This window comes from Bombina bombina, unplaced genomic scaffold (genome assembly GCF_027579735.1).
Source record: "Bombina bombina isolate aBomBom1 unplaced genomic scaffold, aBomBom1.pri scaffold_574, whole genome shotgun sequence".
NCBI lineage: Eukaryota > Metazoa > Chordata > Amphibia > Anura > Bombinatoridae > Bombina > Bombina bombina.
In genome coordinates, this window is record NW_026512531.1 from 83,838 (window position 1) to 100,601 (window position 16,764).

General features: G+C 42.2%; 1 protein-coding gene across 1 annotated transcript in view; it reads right to left on the reverse strand.

Annotated features, from left to right (window-relative positions):
* LOC128644346 (uncharacterized) overlaps positions 1-16,764 on the reverse strand; it is a gene marked incomplete at its 3' end in the record, with an annotated part of 161,922 nt that overhangs the window by 82,933 nt on the left and 62,225 nt on the right.

The following is a 16,764-nucleotide window of genomic DNA, read 5'->3' on the forward strand; positions in this document are numbered from 1 at the left end:
TAACTGACCCAGTCAAATAAACAAGTGTTTAATACTGAGATAAAGTAGTAACGCTGCAGCAATAAAATTTGCACGTAGCTAGGTAATACAAGCTGCATTAGTTAGGATTAGATTAGTGGAGATTATAGGAGTCGTTGCTTTTCACTAGTTACACTAATGTGTCCTACTATTATAAAACTACTAATTGCGTCTTATCTAATAGACATTACAAACATTAAGGACATGTAACACAGAGGATAGAACAAAACCCCTGAAAGCTTTACATGAGTGCATGGTAACTGTGGCATTGGGTGGTAGACTAGGGCACAAATGTTTATTGAATACTTGGGTATATAGTATGATAGGGAAAAATAAGCTTTCCACTGTGACATGGGGAGACATATTTTCCGTATATCTAAGCATAGCATACGATTATAGAGCACCTAGCGTTCTCAGACAGCATTTCAGGCACATCTAAAGGGAGAAACATTTAGCGTGGGAGCATAAATGGGCAACTAGCCTAGTGTTTGAAATAGCAACTCTGAACCCTGTCTTAACCAAGGTACTAGCTCAGTCTGTGGCGTCAGACTGTTAGATGTGTGTATGTGACCAGGACCCTGAGGGGAAGCCATAAGTCTCATCTGCTGCTGGGCTAACAACATAGCAAACAGTTAAAGCAGATTGTTATTAATGCCAACTTAAATATAACATGTGGAAGAAAAATGTATGAAAAATAATGCATCTGTAGGATACATTGACCTAAATAACTCAGTAACAGTATGCAACGTTAGAAATCACACATATTCAATATAAGTCTCTAACCATAAATAAGATAGGTTGTAAGATGAGGTATTGTTATATATCTATGTGATCCCTATATATAGAGTAAGTATAGCCTATGTAATATAATACAGCCCTCACTAGCTCAGGTATGTATTGCAGAGGAGAATATAGGGATTTTAACCTAACCTATCTTCACTTGAGACCTATAAGTAGTTCTGTACCCAGAAAATAAAAATGTGATCTTCAATTTGTGTTATGGGTCCTCTATAACATAAAGGAGAGCTAGGCCCCATAGTATAACCATGTAACATCCTATATCCTAAAGTATATAGCAAATAAGAGCAGGTGGAGAGTAAAAACAAAATGCTATTCTCCTGACTTAACTCCTTTGGTAAACATTCAAAACTAAAACTAAAAAGGAGGGTTTCTGTCAGTCCAATCAGACATTAGAAAAAAAACTTCACACACTATTTCTATGCTAGAAGTTTAGGCAATAAAGGGTGATTAATGTATTAATGTAACATAACTGTGTATGGACAATTTCAAAAGCAATCCATATTAATGGAGGATGTCTGGGTAATAACAGCAGTGAAAGGTTCATCAATCAATAAAGAAATCCCTTGTACAATTAAGCTTTCCTTGAGTTGGGGCACATCTGTAAGATCTCCATAAAATGTCAGAACATAGATAAAGCAAATAAGTGACTAGGCACCCCGTAATATTCTCTCATCTGCAGATGCAAAGCTAGCCCACACCTCTCTTTTGCATACGGAAGAACCCAGCAGAGTAGTTCTTTTTCCCCACTCCAGATCTGACCTTGGGTGAAGGAGTGGACCGTGTGAACCACCTCAGCCCGCCGTGAGCTGACCTGTAAGAGCGGAGGTCCAGAATGTGCCAGGGTAGAGACCACTTAGGTAAGTGAACTATTCCAGGGATCAAAAAACCTGTAAGCTGAAGGCAGGTGTTTCTCAGTTTCCACCCGGAGGAGTCGGCCGCATCTCTCCCGACAAATCTCTCCCGACAAATGCCGGAGGCCATGGATCGAATGTCTGTTCCTCCCCACCGCACCACACAGGAGGCATCGGCAGCTGAACAATCTGATCACGTGGGGTTAGAATCTGTAATACGGGACCCGGTAAATCGATGGTCCCATGTAGATGCCTCTGAACGCTCCCTGCATACAAGGGTAGAGAGCTGGATAAGCCGCGCACAGTGTCTTTTATGCTGCTAATTTTTAGGGTACAATCTGTGGTAACATCAATTCCCTCATTCTGTGGAGGTAACCACTGCTTGTCTAGGGGTATAATCCCTGCGGGAACAGTACGATTAAGGTTCTCATTAGTGTGGCAACCGGTGCAGTTTGTTATTGGTGCGTCTCTAATAATGGCGGTTAGATCATCAAATATTCTGTCTGCCTTTCTTGTAAGGTCCAGTAGGATGGTATAGATATCGTTACACTCCATGTTAAGTCCGCAGTATGATGAGCTTACAGACTCTCAGAAAGTGCACTGCTGTTTCCTGCTGTCTGCTCAAAAAAACTTACTGCATGTAGTTCAATGAAAGCCCGCTGTTCCTCTGCCCAAACCTCCCGGTTTAGTAGGCCGTGATGCGAAGTGTTACTACCGTCCTCATTTCCACTCTGATCTGTCGCCCAAAGGGATTCTTGCTTCTTTATTAGCAATACTGCTTAATTTCCAGCCCAACTTTGTATTTTTTACAGTATAATGAGCGGCTTCTTGGGCCGAAAGTATGGAGCTAATTCAAAATGCGGCCATCTCCTGTGAGTACCGGCTCCGCCCCCAATTTATTTCTTTTTTGACACGATGAGTCCACGGATCACCTTAATTACTGATGGGATATTCACCTCCTGGTCAGCAGGAGGAGGCAAAGAGCACCACTGCAGAGCTGTTAAATAGCTCCTCCCTTCCCTCCCACTCCAGTCATTCGACCCGAAGTTAGGAAGAGAAAGGAAAAGCCAAGGTACAGAGGTGTCTGAAGTTTACTATAACCTAAAACCTGTCTTACAAGAACAGGGCGGGCCGTGGACTCATCGTGTCAAAAAATAAATAAATTTATCAGGTAAGCATACATTTTTTTATTTTTTTTTATTTTTTTTTTAGACATGATGAGTCCACGGATCACCTTAATTACTGAAGGGATTCAATACCCAAGCCAGAGAACACAGATGATACGGGAGGGACGAGACAGGGAACCTAAACGGAAGGCACCACTGCTTGAGGAACCTTTCTCCCAAAAACAGCCTCAGTCGAGGCAAAAGTGTCAAATTTGTAAAACTTTTAAAAAGTGTGAAGAGAGGACCAGGTTGCACCCTTGCAAATCTGTTCATGAATGCCCATGAGGAAGCAACAGCCCTCATGGAATGAGCCGTAACTCTCTCAGGAGGCTGCTGTCCAGCAGCCTCATAAGCAAAACGTATAATGCTCTTCAGACAAAATGAAAGAGAAGTAGCCGTAGCTTTCTGTCCCTTACGTTTTCCCGAGAAAACCACAAACAAAGAAGAAGACTGGCGAAAGTCCTTAGTCGCCTGTAAATAAAACTTTAAAGCAAGGACCACGTCCAAATTGTGCAGAAGACGTTCCTTCTGAGAAGAAGGCTTAGGACACAAGGAAGGAACAACAATCTCCTGATTAATGTTCCGATCAGAAACAACCTTAGGAAGAAATCCTAATTTAGTACGTAAAACTACCTTATCTGAATGGAAAATAAGGTAAGGTGACTCATACTGTAATGCTGAGAGTTCTGACACTCTCCGAGCAGAAGAAATAGCCACAAGAAATAAAACTTTCCAAGATAACAACTTAATATCTAAGGAATGCATAGGCTCAAACGGAGCCCCTTGAAGAACTTTGAGAACTGGTAACTGGTTTGAACACAGGCCTGATCCTGACCAAGGCCTGACAAAATGAATGAACATCTGGAACAGCCAGACGTTTGTGTAACAAAATAGATAAAGCCGAGATCTGACCCTTAAGAGAACTCGTCAATAAACCCTTCTCCAAACCCTCTTGGAGAAAAGACAAAATTCTAGGAATCCTAACCCTACTCCATGAGTAGCTCTTGGATTCACTTCAGTAAAGGTATTTACGCCAAATTTTATGGTAAATCCTCCTAGTCACAGGCTTACGAGCCTGAATCATGGTCTCTATGACCGATTCAGAAAACCCCCGCCTGGATAAAATTAAGCGTTCAATCTCCAAGCAGTCAGCTTCAGAGAAACTAGATTTGGATGAAGGAAGGGCCCCTGAATCAGAAGGTCCTTCCTCAACGGGAGTCTCCAAGGTGGCAGAGATGCCATCTACACCAGATCCGCATACCAAACCCTGCAAGGCCAGGCCGGTGCTATGAGAATAACCAAAGCCCTCTCCTGTTTGATTCGAGCAATTACCCGAGGAAGAAGCGCAAACGGAGGAAATAGGTATGCTAGATTGAAGATCCAAGGGACCGCCAGAGCATCTATCAGTGCTGCTTGGGGGTCCCTGGACCTCAACCTGTATCTCGGGAGCTTGGCATTCTGACGAGATACCATGAGATCCAACTCCGGCTGACCCAACTTGAGAATCAGATCGGAGAACACTTCCGGATGGAGTTCCCACTCCCCCGGATGAAATGTCTGCCTGCTCAGGAAGTCCGCCTCCCAGTTGTCCACCCCTGGAATGTGGATTGCAGACAGACAACAAGAATGAGCCTCCGCCCACTGAATTATCTTGGATACCTCCTTCATCGCTAAGGAACTTCTCGTTCCTCCCTGATGATTGATATAAGCCACTGAAGTTATGTTGTCTGACTGGAACTTGGTAGACTGGACCGTGGCTAACTGGGGCCAAGCCAGAAGAGCATTGAAGATTGCTCTCAGTTCCAGAATTTTTTGTCCATAGGATCTTTGAAAGCACAACTATCCTCTATGGGAATAGTAGTTCTCTTGGCTAAGGTGGAAACAGCCCCTTCCACCTTAGGAACTGTTAGCCAAGCGTCCTTGAAAGAGTCAGCTATGGGAAACATCTTCTTAAAAATAGGAGATGGGGAAAAGGGAATGCATGGTCTCTCCCACTCCTTAGTAACTATCTCCGAAGCTCGCTTTGGAACCGGAAATACGTCTGAGTAAGAAGGAACTTCGAAATATTTGTCTAATTTACTAGACTTCGCAGGGGCCACCACAACCGTAGAGTCACAGTCGTCTAAAGTAACCAAAACCTCCCTGAGTAGCAGACGGAGGTGTTCTAACTTAAACCTAAAAGTTACAACCTCTGAGTCCATCAGAGGCAAAGAACCTTCCGAATCTGAGATTTCACCCTCAGAAGAAATAGCAGGACCCTCCTCTTCATGGTCTTGGGAGGGTACCTCCGAAACTGCAACAATTGCATCTGAACCAACTGAATGTCTGGCTTTCCTCTTACGCTTGTCCTGCAACATTGGGAAACTAAGAAATTGTAGAAGACATGAGAGAAGCAATGTCTTTTAAAGTAACTCCAACAGGAGCTATAGCAGAAGTGCAGGGCCCCCCTCATGATTTTAACAACACCTCCTCCTCTCCCTGCACTCAGACCTCTGTAACACTTTCTGTCTTTTTAGCTATCCTGTGTTTTAAGATATAATAATCTGTAAATTCCATTGAATTGGTCAGTATTGGTTTAGACTTGAGAATGGAAGGAGGGTGCACTTTAACAAACATTTACCGTCCCAGCAAAAAAGGCACTCACTGTTTCCATAAAAAATAACTTTTACTATGTATCCAAAAGTAAAAACGACATAACGTTTCGGTGTTTAACAACACCTTTGTCAAATGTCATACATTCATCAAAAACCCAGTTCCCAAAAACTCACCTATCATACACTAGTTCTAACAAACAGCCTGTTTGAACACCATGGACTGTCCAATACGTTTCAAATTGGAGCACAATGAGAAAATAATACACTTTTTAGACCTCAATATATATAAAGTGATGACCTGTGATGGATGCTCCTTTGGCACTTCATTATATACGAAGCCAACAGACCGCAACTCTTTATTAGAGGCTAGGAGCTTCCACCCCAGACATCAAAAGACAGGGATTGTCACCTCTCAACTGATGCGAAAAAGTTGGTTGAAAGAGGTTATGATGAGGGAATGGTCCGAACTACCAAGGATGAATTACTACGGAACCCCATGAAGGGGAAACAAATGAAATCCAACATGGAAACTGAACAACTGAATTTCATAACTACACACACCCCGGCAAGTGGTGCGCTTAAGAAGTCTGCACAACTACATTGGCAAATCCTGGAAACAGATCCATCACTCCCTTTTCAAAAAATGAAGCCTCCGAGGATGGTTTACCACAGGGCGAAGAACCTAAGGGATATGTTGGTGAAAACCAATCTGACCAATTGTTATCAGAAGGATACCTGGCTTAAGACGTCCAGACAGGGATGCTTCACATGTGGAAGCTGCATTACATGCAATACCATGATGAGAGGCCAGACGTTCCAACACCCACATACCAACAAGCGCTATACTATCCGCCATAGATTAACGTGCACGAGCACATACGTTATCTATATGTTAATTTGCCCATGTTCTTTGGTTTACATTGGGAAAACAATAACAAGCTTCAGGGATAGGATGGCGAACCATCGTTGTGCAATTTGTGAAGCGCTGAAAGAAGGAGATTCGGAACAGCCAGTGGCTCGCCACTTTGCTGAACATAATCACAGTCTATCTAGCCTCAGGTCAATGTTGATTGACCATGTACCCCCACTGATGAGAGGTGGAAATAGGGCGAAGAGGTTGTTACAAGTAGAAACGAAATGCATTCATATGCTGGATGCATTGGTCCCAAAGGGACTGAATACTGTTCTTGACTTCGGACCATTCTATACCAAATGACCACGTTTGAACTCACATGTCACGGATCCATGTAATATTACCCGGTATTATTACCCGAAATTATTCTCATGGATGCTCGTCCTAGTGGGTACCCACGGGTTTCTATACATACTCTAAGTGACACAAAGTGGGCAATAATTGTATACATAATTTAGCATTTAGTTAGTCTTTTGTCCAATTTGTACAGTTATAATGCTTATAATATCAGATCCTCTTTAGGATCTGTTTGATATGAAATTATTAATTCTCTATACTCTCCTTGTGGACACATAGGTAGACGCTAAAGATCTAAAATATAGTTAGGATAATGTTGTTTTTAATTATGTTTGTATTTTTTGGCTTGCGATCAGCGCTTTGTACTATGCCACGAGTGTTTGACAATACATGACAACCGACACACATAGGATCGTTATTGATACTAGTAGTATCTACACAGTGCTATAGGGCAGCTGGATATCGCTTGACAGCATGCACGCACTGCGACTGAGGCTCTGTGCATCGGTTATCATGACTACGGGCAAGAGCGCGATTGGTCAATGACGTAACATGTGGTTACGGTACGTGATGACGTCACAACGTCGTAACCGGATCGTGTGCTGGAATACAAACATATCTGTATATAAGGCTGTTAGAACTAGTGTATGATAGGTGAGTTTTTGGGAACTGGGTTTTTGATGAATGTATGACATTTGACAAAGGTGTTGTTAAACACCGAAACGTTATGTCGTTTTTACTTTTGGATACATATTAAAAGTTATTTTTTATGGAAACAGTGAGTGCCTTTTTTGCTGGGACGGTGTATATATATATATATATATATATATATCTCAAAATAACAAGAGTATTGCATTGAGCAATGATACTTTTTTTATTGGACTAACTATACATTTATAAGTTGACAAGCTTTCGGAAGAGTTCCTTCCTTTATCAAGTCTGAAGCAATACTGACCAATTCAATGGAATTTACAGATTGTATCTTAAAACACAGAATAGCTAAGAAGACAGTGCAGGGAGAGGAGGTGTCGTAAAAATCATGAGGGGGGCTTAGGTAACAGGCAGACAGTGTCCAGTGTAGGAGAACAGACAGGGGAAATATATAGCTATACATAGAGCATATACGGACATAAAGTTATATATCAACATTGAATCAATATCTATAAAGATGTGAAATTGTATATACAGGGGGAATACAAAAGTTAAAAAAAGACAAAAGTGTGGACATAGGCTTACCGGTGTACCTATGTATAAAGAATGTGGAATATACAATGTAATTGACTAAATGAAAGTACATTACAAAAATTTTTGATAATGTGTTAAGAATCCAGAGTCCACATTTAGTCCAGAATTAAACAGGTTGAAGTGCATTATCATTTTCATTTCAAAGGTTTTTCTTTCCATGGTGTTTTTGAAGTTGCCTTTGAGAATTTTGATTTTGAGGTTTTGGATGGAGTGGTCAGGTTGGGTGAAATGGTGACCAACAGGGGTGCAGTATTTTGTTTCATAGTGGTTTTTGATTGAGTGTCTGTGTAAGTTCATTCGAAGGTGCAGTTTTTGGCTTGTTTCTCCAATATAGCATCCCACTTCACATGCAGTGCAGTGTATCATGTATACCACATTTGCAGATATACATGAATATGCAAATGAACATGTATATCTGCAAATGTGGTATACATGTGGTATACATGATACACTGCACTGCATGTGAAATGGGATGCTATATTGGAGAAACAAGCCAAAAACTGCACCTTCGAATGAACTTACACAGACACTCAATCAAAAACCACTGTGAAACAAAATACTGCACCCCTGTTGGTCACCATTTCACCCAACCTGACCACTCCATCCAAAACCTCAAAATCAAAATTCTCAGAGGCAACTTCAAAAACACCATGGAAAGAAAAACCTTGAAATGAAAATGATAATGCACTTCAACCTGTTTAATTCTGGACTAAATGTGGACTCTGGATTCTTAACACATTATCAAAAATTTTTGTAATGTACTTTCATTTAGTCAATTACATTGTATATTCCACATTCTTTATACATAGGTACACAGGTAAGCCTATGTCCACACTTTTGTCTTTTTTTAACTTTTGTATTCCCCCGTATATACAATTTCATATCTTTATAGATATTGATTCAATGTTAATATATAACTTTATGTCCGTATATGCTCTATGTATAGCTATATATTTCCCCTGTCTGTTCTCCTACACTGGACACTGTCTGCCTGTTACCTAAGCCCCCCTCATGATTTTTACGACACCTCCTCCTCTCCCTGCACTGTCTTCTTAGCTATTCTGTGTTTTAAGATACAATCTGTAAATTCCATTGAATTGGTCAGTATTGCTTCAGACTTGATAAAGGAAGGAACTCTTCCGAAAGCTTGTCAACTTATAAATGTATAGTTAGTCCAATAAAAAAAGTATCATTGCTCAATGCAATACTCTTGTTATTTTGATATCTAAATCTCTGGACTAACATGGCTACTCCAATCAACGTATATATATATATATATATATATATAATTGCTCCACAAAGAAAGGCACTCTCCGGTATTAAATCAACAAAGTTTACTGCATAAGCTGTATAAACGTTCTACTCTCAACTGACCAGAGTGGTGGGAAATAATTCCGAACCTGATCTACTCACTTCCCAACTTGACTCTATGTGTGACAAACTTGAACAGAGAGGCCATGACAGAAGAGACATTATGGCTGCTAGAAAAAAACTGGACCACTACACACAAGATATGCTGCTAATCTCCATCCAAAAGGAACCCACAACAACAGACCAACAACTTAATTTTGTTACCACATATACTCCGATGCACTCCATCATACAGCAATCAATATGTAATAGATGGGACATCCTGGGGACTGACAAAAATCTTGTTAACTGGAAACAAACACCAGCAAGGCTGGTATATCGCAGAGCAAGGAACATCAGGGACCTGCTAGTTAAAACAGACCCCAAGCAATGCTACCAACAGGAGATGTGGCTAAATTCTAAAAGGTTGGGTTGTTTTAGTTGCGGAGACTGTGTAACTTGTAACAGCATGCATATAGGAGACTCCTTTCAACATCCACATAAGAACAAAAAGATACTCCATACGGCATCGACTCACTTGTAGCAGCACATATGTCATTCATATACATAATTATATGTCCATGTTCCCTTTTTTACGTGGGAAAAACGATAACTGCTTTCAAAGACAGAATGGCCAATCACAGGTTCTCCATGAGAGAGGCACTAAAAACTGGGGAATCGGGTCTTCTGGTGGCATGTCATTTTGTCACACACAATCTATCAAGTTTGCGCAGTATGATAATTGACCACATCCCAACACAGAGGAGGGGTGGGGACCGCGCAAGGATGCTCTTACAACTCAAATCCAGATGGATATTTACTATGACCGCTTGTGATCTATAGATTGACCTTTATTTCCATCTGATGGAGCCTATGACATTGTGTAAAAACAGTGTAAATTGGTTACCAGAGTGAGGAGTATTACGGCTGACGGATATACCCGCTATATGTGGGACACTGATATGGAGCATGGTCTCCTAGTTGTAGAAAAGATGCCAAGGACTGTGTGATTTATATCCAGCTTTACTTACTTCCTTTGGTCTAAAATGATCCAATATACATTGTGACACAAACCAGATGGGCGGGGCCTAACATCTGTGTTGTTGGATATGCAAATTAGCCATGTGTAGACTCTATAACACGATCGGCCCGAATGTGTAATGACTCACACCAATCAGATAGTGATTAACCACCGGCTGAGAGCAGGATATGCTCGGTTGCAACACACACACGTATCACACTCAGCTGGAAACTGTTACTGTTGATTGCCTATGTAGGAGGTGTTTAAATACACTGAGGTTTTGTGACTTGTGTGCTTTCCTTTAGGGCATCACGCTGAGGATGCACCTGCACTGAGACTTTTCTTTTCTTTTTTGAAAACATTTGATAAAGGTGCTAATACAGCCCCGAAAAGTCATGCTTATTTCCCCATTTTAACATAGAGTATTAAAAGTTATTTTTTACCTAAAAGCCCAGTAAGTTCAGTCTTTTTCTGGATTCCTGCATAATGTTTTAGACATATGCACCCTGGCTGATGCTATGCTATGGATTAGGAGTGCACAATACCTTTTTGGGACTATATAGATATATATATATATATATATATATGTACTAGGGCTGCAACAACTAATCGATAAAATCGATAATAATCGATAATGCAAATAGTTGTCAACGATTTGCATTATCGATAAATCGGTCTATCGATTAGTTGGACTGCTTGCCACAGCCACACTAGAAAAGGCGTGTCTATTTCCTGAGCGCGGTGAAGAGAAGGAGAAGACGTGTGGGAAGAGGGGAGTGTGTGACAGTGAGATTATTTGGGATAGACGTCACTTCTGACTTCATCTGCTGCAAGGTGGGTAATAACTTAGTACTAGCGTTAAGCAATGGAGGAGGGAGATATTGGATTTGGCTGGCTGCTACTTGACTGTGAGTAGATCGCGGGCACCGGGTCATGGAAGGGGAGGGTCTGACTCTGGATCAAGTAAAACTTGCTAAAATAATAATATATAACCTCTGGTGGTCTTCTGTTTGATTTTAGAACACTCCGGTTACTGCTAGCTTCTGTAACTGTTAGGGAGGATAGCACAGGGCAGGGTGTGAGCTGTGAGGAGATCGCGGGCACTGGGTCATGGAAGGGGAGGGGCTAAGGTAAGGGTCCGGATCAAGTAACTTGCTGGTCTCACTGTAGCGTGTTTTTTTTAATATTTAACTAACTAATAACTCAAAGCCAAGCCAACTTAGCCAAGAGAAGTGCATTAGCGCAAGCATACAAAAACACTGAGACCAGAACTTATGTCTTAATCCTCTTGGCTCCGCCTCCCAGCAAGTTACTTGATCCAGACCCTCACCTTAGCCCCTCCCCTTCCATGTGACCCGGTGCCCTCAATCTCCTCAGTCCTCACACCTCTGTGCTATCCTTTCTAACAGTTACAGAAGCAGTCACAGGAAATGTTGTAAAACCAAACAGTCAGTGAGACCACCAGAGGTTATGTATTATTATCTTAGCAAGTTACTTGATCCGGAGTCGGATCCTCACTTTAGCCCCTCCCCTTCCATGACCCGGTGCCCACGATCTCCTCACACCCCTGTGCTATGACTGCTATCCTTCCTAACAGTTACTTACAGAAGCAGTAGCAGCCCTACAGTCACAGCACAGTAGTGTTGTATGCACTGCAGTGACAGTCAACAGTTGATATTTTTTTCTTAATTTAGACAACCTTGGTGTAATAAAAACAAAGTAAATAAATATGTCAACTTGGCAGCCAGCTACAGCTGAGCTAATAAATTATGACAACAATACATTTGCTCGGCTAAGTCTTTAAAAGTTTGTAAGTTGTGAAATTTAAAGTAGTTTGTGTTGTGTACAGTTGTACAGTGAACTTGATAAGATAAAAAGTTTAACTATTTGTATTTCTGCAGTAAGGCAGTTTTTTTTAATACTCTGTTAAACCAAACAGAGTTTGTTTGTTCATTATTATATTTTTTTACAAATGGTATATTGTTCAGTGGGTTTTTTTTATCCGATTAATCGAAAAAATAATCGACCAACTAATCGATTATGAAAATAATCGTTAGTTGCAGCCCTAATATGTACAAATAGAACCCGCTCTAAAGGATGTATGGGTGATTTAGTAATGGGTCACCTGACTTACAAACATATATGCAGGTGAACCAGTGCACGGAACTCATAAAAGAATTTATGTCCAAATTACATACCTCTGGCAAAAAGACAAAAGCTACCAGTGATCACCAGGCCTATTTCAAATTAACACCTTTGAGCTCGGTAACTGAAAGAACCAAAAAGGTTCAGAACTAATCATGTACAAATAGAACCCGCTTTAAAGGATGTGTGGGTGATTTAGTAATGGGTCACCTGACTTACAAACATATATGCAGGTGAACCAGTGCACGGAACTCATAAAAGAAATGTATGTCCTTTCCTTTAGGGCATCACGCTGAGGATGCACCTGCACTGAGACTTTTCTTTTCTTTTTTGAAAACATTTGATAAAGGTGCTAATACAGCCCCGAAAAGTCATGCTTATTTCCCCATTTTAACATAGAGAATTAAAAGTTATTTTTTACCTAAAAGCCCAGTGAGTTCAGTCTTTTTCTGGATTCCTGCATAATGTTTTAGACATATGCACCCTGGCTGATGCTATGCTATGGATTAGGAGTGCACAATACCTTTTTGGGACTATATATATATAACAGAATTTATGTTTACCTGATAAATTACTTTCTCCAACGGTGTGTCCGGTCCACGGCGTCATCCTTACTTGTGGGATATTCTCTTCCCCAACAGGAAATGGCAAAGAGCCCAGCAAAGCTGGTCACATGATCCCTCCTAGGCTCCGCCTACCCCAGTCATTCGACCGACGTTAAGGAGGAATATTTGCATAGGAGAAACCATATGTTACCGTGGTGACTGTAGTTAAAGAAAATAAATTATCAGACCTGATTAAAAAAACCAGGGCGGGCCGTGGACCGGACACACCGTTGGAGAAAGTAATTTATCAGGTAAACATAAATTCTGTTTTCTCCAACATAGGTGTGTCCGGTCCACGGCGTCATCCTTACTTGTGGGAACCAATACCAAAGCTTTAGGACACGGATGAAGGGAGGGAGCAAATCAGGTCACCTAAATGGAAGGCACCACGGCTTGCAAAACCTTTCTCCCAAAAATAGCCTCAGAAGAAGCAAAAGTATCAAATTTGTAAAATTTAGAAAAAGTGTGCAGTGAAGACCAAGTCGCTGCCTTACATATCTGATCAACAGAAGCCTCGTTCTTGAAGGCCCATGTGGAAGCCACAGCCCTAGTGGAGTGAGCTGTGATTCTTTCAGGAGGCTGCCGTCCGGCAGTCTCATAAGCCAATCGGATAATGCTTTTAATCCAGAAGGAGAGAGAGGTAGAAGTTGCTTTTTGACCTCTCCGTTTACCAGAATAAACAACAAACAAAGACAAAGTTTGTCTGAAATCCTTAGTAGCTGCTAAGTAAAATTTGAGAGCACGAACTACATCCAAGTTGTGCAACAAACGTTCCTTCTTTGAAACTGGATTAGGACACAAAGAAGGCACAACTATCTCCTGGTTAATGTTTTTGTTAGAAACAACTTTTGGAAGAAAACCAGGTTTAGTACGCAAAACCACCTTATCTGCATGGAACACCAGATAAGGAGAAGAACACTGCAGAGCAGATAATTCTGAAACTCTTCTAGCAGAAGAAATTGCAACCAAAAACAAAACTTTCCAAGATAATAACTTAATATCAACGGAATGTAAGGGTTCAAACGGAACCCCCTGAAGAACTGAAAGAACTAGGTTGAGACTCCAAGGAGGAGTCAAAATTTTGTAAACAGGCTTGATTCTAACCAGAGCCTGAACAAAGGCTAGAACATCTGGCACAGCTGCCAGCTTTTTGTGAAGTAACACAGACAAGGCAGAAATCTGTCCCATCAAGGAACTTGCAGATAATCCTTTTTCCAATCCTTCTCGAAGGAAGGATAGACTCTTAGGAATCTTAACCTTGTCCCAAGGGAATCCTGCAGATTCACACCAACAGATATACCAAATTATGTGGTAATTTTTCTGGATACAGGCTTTCAGGCCTGAACAAGAGTATTAATAACAGAATCTGAGAACCCTCGCTTTGATAAGATCAAGCGTTCAATCTCCAAGCAGTCAGCTGGAGTGGGTCGAACGGACCTAGAACAAGAAGGTCTCGTCTCAAAGGTAGCTTCCATGGTGGAGCCGATGACATATTCACCAGATCTGCATACCAAGTCCTGCGTGGCCACGCAGGAGCTATCAAAATCACCGACGCCCTCTCCTGATTGATCCTGGCTACCAGCCTGGGGATGAGAGGAAACGGCGGGAACACATAAGCTAGTTTGAAGGTCCAAGGTGCTACTAGTGCATCCACTAGAGCCGCCTTGGGATCCCTGGATCTGTACCCGTAGTAAGGAACTCTGAAGTTCTGACGAGAGGCCATCAGATCCATGTCTGGAATGCCCCACGGTTGAGTGACTTGGGCAAAGATTTCCGGATGGAGTTCCCACTCCCCCGGATGCAATGTCTGACGACTCAGAAAATCCACTTCCCAATTTTCCACTCCTGGGATGTGGATAGCAGACAGGTGGCAGGAGTGAGACTCCGCCCATAGAATGATTTTGGTCACTTCTTCCATCGCTAGGGAACTCCTTGTTCCCCCCTGATGGTTGATGTATGAACTTGGCCCTCGCTAGCTGAGGCCAAGCTTTGAGAGCATTGAATATCGCTCTCAGTTCCAGAATATTTATCGGTAGAAGAGATTCTACCCGAGACCAAAGACCCTGAGCTTTCAGGGATCCCCAGACCGCGCCCCAGCCCATCAGACTGGCGTCGGTCGTGACAATGACCCACTCTGGTCTGCGGAAGGTCATCCCTTGTGACAGGTTGTCCAGGGACAGCCACCAACGGAATGAGTCTCTGGTCCTCTGATTTACTTGTATCTTCGGAGACAAGTCTGAATAGTCCCCATTCCACTGACTGAGCATGAACAGTTGTAATGGTCTTAGATGAATGCGCACAAAAGGAACTATGTCCATTGCCGCTACCGTCAAACCTATCACTTCCATGCACTGCGCTATGGAAGGAAGAGGAACGGAATGAAGTATCCGACAAGAGTCTAGAAGTTTTGTTTTTCTGGCTTCTGTCAGAAAAATCCTCATTTCGAAGGAGTCTATTATAGTTCCCAAGAAGGGAACCCTCGTTGACGGAGATAGAGAACTCTTTTCCACGTTCACTTTCCATCCGTGAGATCTGAGAAAGGCCAGGACAATGTCCGTGTGAGCCTTTACTTGAGGAAGGGACGACGCTCGAATCAGAATGTCGTCCAAGTAAGGTACTACAGCAATGCCCCTTGGTCTTAGCACCGCCAGAAGGGACCCTAGTACCTATGAGAAAATCCTAGGAGCAGTGGCTAATCCGAAAGAAAACGCCACGAACTGGAAATGCTTGTCCAGGAATGCAAACCTTAGGAACCGATGATGTTCCTTGTGGATAGGAATATGTAGATACGCATCCTTGAAATCCACCTTGGTCATGAATTGACCTTCCTGGATGGAAGGAAGAAGTGTTCGAATGGTTTCCATCTTGAACGATGGAACCTTGAGAAACTTGTTCAAGATCTTGAGATCTAAGATAGGTCAGAACGTTCCCTCTTTTTTGGGAACTATGAACAGATTGGAGTAGAACCCCATCCCTTGTTCTCCTAATGGAACAGGATGAATCACTCCCATTTTTAGCAGGTCTTCTACCCAATGTAAGAATGCCTGTCTTCTTATGTGGTCTGAAGACAACTGAGACCTGTGGAACCTCCCCCTTGGAGGAAGCCCCTTGAACTCCAGAGAATAACCTTGGGAGACTATTTCTAGCGCCCAAGGATCCAGAACATCTCTTGCCCCAGCCTGAGCGAAGAGAGAGAGTCTGCCCCCCACCAGATCCGGTCCCGGATCGGGGGCCCGCATTTCATGCTGTCTTGGTAGCAGTGGCAGGTTTCCTGGCCTGCTTTCCTTTGTTCCAGCCTTGCATAAGTCTCCAGGCTGGATTGGCTTGAGAAGTATTACCTTCCTGCTTAGAGGACGTAGCCCTTGGGGCTGATCCGTTTCTGCGAAAGGGACGAAACTTAGGTTTATTTTTGGTCTTGAAAAGACCTATCCTGAGGAAGGGCGTGGCCCTTGCCCCCAGTGATATCAGAGATAATCTCTTTCAAGTCAGGGCCAAAGAGTGTTTTTCCCCTTGAAAGGAATGTCAAGCAATTTGTTCTTGGAAGACGCATCCCGCTGCCCAAGATTTTAACCAAAGCGCTCTGCGCCACAATAGCAAACCCAGAATTTTTTCGCCGCTAACCTAGCCAATTGCAAGGTGGCGTCTAGGGTGAAAGAATTAGCCAATTTAAGAGCACGAATTCTGTCCATAATCTCCTCATAAGAAGAAGAATTACTAATAATCGCCTTTCCTAGCTCATCAAACTAGAAACACGCGGC